The sequence below is a fragment of the Strigops habroptila genome, chromosome 3 (genome assembly GCF_004027225.2).
Source record: "Strigops habroptila isolate Jane chromosome 3, bStrHab1.2.pri, whole genome shotgun sequence".
NCBI classification, from domain to species: Eukaryota; Metazoa; Chordata; class Aves; order Psittaciformes; family Psittacidae; genus Strigops; species Strigops habroptila.
This window is the reverse complement of record NC_044279.2, coordinates 32,971,590-32,976,539: the sequence shown is the minus strand read 5'-3', so window position 1 is coordinate 32,976,539 and position 4,950 is coordinate 32,971,590.

Here is a 4,950-nt window from a genome sequence, read left to right as displayed (position 1 = left end):
GTAAGATACTGAATGCTTCATTCTTTGGAGCGTGGGATTAGCTGGGATACACAGTATAGCAGCTAAGTATAGTCACTATTAGGAGCACACACCAGATGGTACTGCTCTGTATAAATACTTCCTATCATTGCAGCTGTAGGTTTTCCTGCTGTTACGTATTTGTCTTGTGTACAATTGTAGCCCAAAATACACTGGTCTACATGTCGCTCCAGCACTGATGAACTCATGTGAGAGCCATGCTCGCAGACCCGGACAGCATTTGCAACCTGCCCACTAATGAGGGAGGCACTGCAGACCCAGACGCTCTCTCAACACCTGCGACACAAACATGCTACCTGATTTTCTCCTTCCTTTCTGGTGAGGTATCCCCAATTCCCTGCAGCATCTCCTTTGCTCTGTCTTGATGGTTCTTGAGCTATAAATTTCATGTGGTAGGAGGTTCTTTTAATCAAATTATTAAAATTGTGGCAAGTGAAAAAGGGCAATTAAAGAAAAGGAAAAGGTATGTCTTCAAGAGCAAAAAAAGAAAGCTATGAAAAAAAAACAACCTAGAAGTAGTGAATGAATATTTCAGCTCTGCATTTGGAAAGAGGCAGAACAAGGGACATTTACTAGAGAGCAAAGGGACACTTATTAGAGAGCAAAGTCCTCCCTAGTCCATAAATAATCAAAGGTGATGTTAAACAACATCTATTTGAGGGAAGGGCAGCAGGCCTAGATAAGCCACAAAGCAGCTGGCTCTGGCGTTAATTTTCAGTAAACCCTAGTATGCTTGGCTAGTTCTCAGTGGCTGACATAATAGTCATGAGAGCTAGTCAGCAATTACTTACTAAGAGATCTATTGGTGCTATAGGTGGAAAATTTCCATTCCTTTGACTTTAAAATTCAGTGGAAGTTTTACTGAAAATGTGCTATTGCAACAACATTCTGGCAGAGCCCAGGCAGACCCACATGGAAACTTGCCTGGTTTTCCACTAAGCTGCCTGGCAAGGTGCTGGGGAGTCCCAGGGTCTTACAGCTCCTAGCCTCCACCTCCTCTGGCAGATGAATACCCCAGGAGGGAGACCAGGAGCCAGCTCACTGACTCCTGGGGGCTCCCCGTGAGGCCGGGGTTGCAGTTTCCTCCCATGGAGCTTGGCCTCAGAGCTGCGGTGGCAATGCTGACAATAATTACATGGTATATTTTGCTATCTAGTAGCATCCTTTAAAAAAAAAGACACATGAAAAATATTTTTAGTTAATTAAGTCATCCCTTAAAAGGTTGTGCTGAACCAGGGTGATAGACTCATAAAAGCACAGGAGATACGAAGCTGGAAGGGATCTCCAGTAACCTCCTATTTCATGCTTAGATTAGATAACAGTCTTGGGTTAGTGTTTGGAGGCAACAACATTGGCTCCAGCTGCTCATTTCAGACATTTGGTACAGTCCAGGGGGAAAAAACCAACCAAACAAACAAACGCTGTGCTAACTGGTCTCACAACCACTAAAGCCTGCAAAGAGCTGCTGTTCCCATCTACACAGGAGACACTGCTGACACCTCAGTACTGGCATCGAAGTGGTGAGGGGCATTCACAGCTCTGCAGAGCTGCCACCTTCATCAACAGAGTGTAACACTGAAAGGAGCTATGCCATGTGGAGCCCAGGTCCCCCTCTCTACCTGGTGAGCCAAATTCTAGATCCAATATAATGATAAATAGCTTTGGAAATCAATACACTGTCCTAATTTTGCTACATAAAATGAGATGGAGACCTTGTCCTGTTACTAGCAATGAAATAGAAGGTGTTTATCACCCAGCAGAAGCAACACTAAACATAAAAGGATGCTCACTTGCCCACAGCTCTCCAGGACACTTTGAAGTGGATGTTTCAAGTTCCATATGCCCAAATGGAAAGTGTTCATGGCATTTATCTATCTTTACATGCACCATGCGCCTCTCCTGCCACATTTATCTTAGGCTTGGGAAAGTCACCCTGTCCTCAGTAACAGATTGCCTACACATATTACCTAGCTGATTACTCCCAAAAGGAGAGTCTATACCTCCTCTCAGGGGGGCCGCTTGCTGATGGCAGGAAGCGATGCTGCATGCCATCAGCATCAGCCTCCTTTTCGCTCTCTGCCCGAGGTGAAACTTCTGCCTTTCCCACCCTTTCTTTCCAGGATTGCTGGGGTTAGTTTTTACACAAGCAGCTCAATCCATTGACCCAGTTCCTAGACTGACATGGTCAGACTAATCCAACAAACAGCTTCATGCACATGAGTTACTATAGCTTAGTGCTCACGCTAAGACTGACACTTCTCCTTTGAATCCCCACAGTTAATTTGGTCCATCCTGAGCAAACTTAGAGGGCTTAGCACAAAACATTTCTGAACCTCCCCAGGAAAAGCAGCTGCTGAGGCAGACAGCTTTTCATGTACACCACCTTACTTACCGTTTCCTTCAGGTCACTTGGTAATCTCTCCTTGGCTTGTAACAACACCTCCTCACCATTCAGAGGCACTTCAGCCTAATATATCACTAGTGGACAGCAATAGGAACCCTGTTGCAAGGGCTAGGGGCCACCTGTTTCCCTCCTTCAGCTGCAGAATGATATAAGTTATATATACCTGGAACCTGCAGTGAACTGGTGGTATAAATCTTCTGATGGGCCCTGGGCTGCCTTAATACACCATTTTGCTCTTATGAATACTTTTGCACTCCACAGTTCATTTTATAAACCTCCTGCAAAATGCCATTCAGACTTTTTTATACAGCCTCAAAGAAAATAAACATCTGAATCACCCCTGCTTTTACACCTGTGAGTAACTGGGCAGATACAGGCTAAACAGAAAATTATATTCCCCATTATTTTCTCCAGGAAATCTTATGTCAAACCCTAGGCTGCTGCAGGGAATGTGGTTCCTTATATTGCTCATTAAGAGTCTGCAAGACACTGAATACTGCTACTAACCTCACCCATGAAGAGCTGTGCACACATCCACACAATGTGCAGCTAAAGCAACAGGATGCAATTAAAGCAACTATGCTCCTAGAAGCTATTGGGAAATCAAAGACAAGATTACTCAGAAAGCAAGTTGCCCTGAAATTGTCTCCAATGACCAAGATCTAATAGTACTATGTGAAATACATCAAATTGCATTGAGTCTAACATCATTCATGGTGTGTGAGTCAGACAACCTAGTCAGGGGTAACTCATTTCCTTTTATATACTCACACACACTGTCAGAGCCTTGAACAGCCATTTTGGTTAAATGGGAATATTTTACCTGGCTTCAGGTACAAAAGACAGACAGGGGCAAGTTCAATATTTCTGTTAAAAAAAAAAAGGAGGGTATCACCAGCATCCTCTGGATGGGATGAAAACCATTTCCCTCCCACAGACACTGTTTCACCAGCAGAAAAGGGATCACATCATTAACTTCAGAAGTTGGGAGTGTGCAGTTAGTAATAGCTCAATCTGTGCTCCAGCTACTTTGAAGCACAGAAGCTACCATGAGGGCCAGGTTACTTACTCAGTAGAAGGGAAGTTTTGCTAAAACACTGAAGTCAACTAAGTGCCAATCATAGAATCATAGAATCATAGAATAGTATGGGTTGTCCTTAGCCAGCATCTTCCAGATTCAATGCCAAATCAGAGAAAGACCTCACAGCTGCACACATGTGTGATAAAGTTTTTTACAATACTTAGTACAGCCTGATAGAATATTTTGATTGGTTATCATGGTAAACACCAGGAAGCAAACTACTAGAATGAGAATAAGTCTCTTACAGTCAAACTGGATTGCTTCGATGCCAAAGGAGATTTTGTCAGTTTCACTCTCAGTTCTTACCCACCACAATCAGTGAGTAATATGAACTAAGCAGTGTATGGGTACTAGCAATCAGTGTATGGGTACTAGCAATAAAATGTGAATCCCAGGAGAGGAGAGCCAGACACAGCATTGTCTCTTCTTTAATAGGTAACCAGTAAGAAAGTCAACTTTTTTGCCCTTTTGCACACAAAAACCAAGGAGATGCACAAGCAAGAATTTGAAATGAATGACAGGTCACCCTGATTCCCCAAGTCCACTCTACCTGTCACAGAAGGCTGTGCTACATGCTCCAGCTCCCACAAACAGCTTACATTCTCTGGGAGCTCCAACTAGAAATTGCTTACTGTAGTCCAGATTCTCCTCCCAACAGCTAAAACTAGCTTTCCTGCAAACCTAGTTAGCAAGAAAAACAGTAAAGGACAGTGAAATTGAGAGAACTTCAAAGTTATTAAACATTAGTGAGTGGGGAGGAGAGTAGAGACAGGCACTTTTAGCTTCTGCAATACAACATTAACCATGTGAAGACCAACTGTGGTGTTTGTGCTCCCAGTTTCCATGTTCTGAGATTTCATCTGAGCACTAGAAATTGCTCCGTAATCCTCTCCGATTCTTATATTCTGTCTACCTTCACCCTCTGATACTTGCCAGTGTCCACATTACAGGTTACTATAGCTATCCAAACATTGTACTTTAGCACCTATTGTAAAAATCACCAGGGATTAAAAAATCACAGTTATATCTGTCCCTTTAAGAAACAATGAAGAAAAATTCTTTTATTCGCTCTCATAAATTTACCAGTACATTCACATGGGTATATAGCCATGTTGAAAGGGTGAACAGAAGACAAGGGACAAATGTTCACCAGAATGACAGGTTCCATCCAACCTTCACTTGGATGGGAGCTATGAAAACCTCTCTCTTTCAGTTGGAGTGCAGAAGATTGGGAACCAGGAAAATACGAACTTTGTCCAACATCTGCTTAAATATCACCCGTGCGCTCCTGATTCCTGAACATGAAAATACTCCACTCCTCTTGACAATTCTCGTGCAACCAGATGACCTGGAGAGCACTGATGTACACATGAATTCACCAGAATGATTGCTGCCACTTTGGGGAGACATGCAATCTGTGATGGAC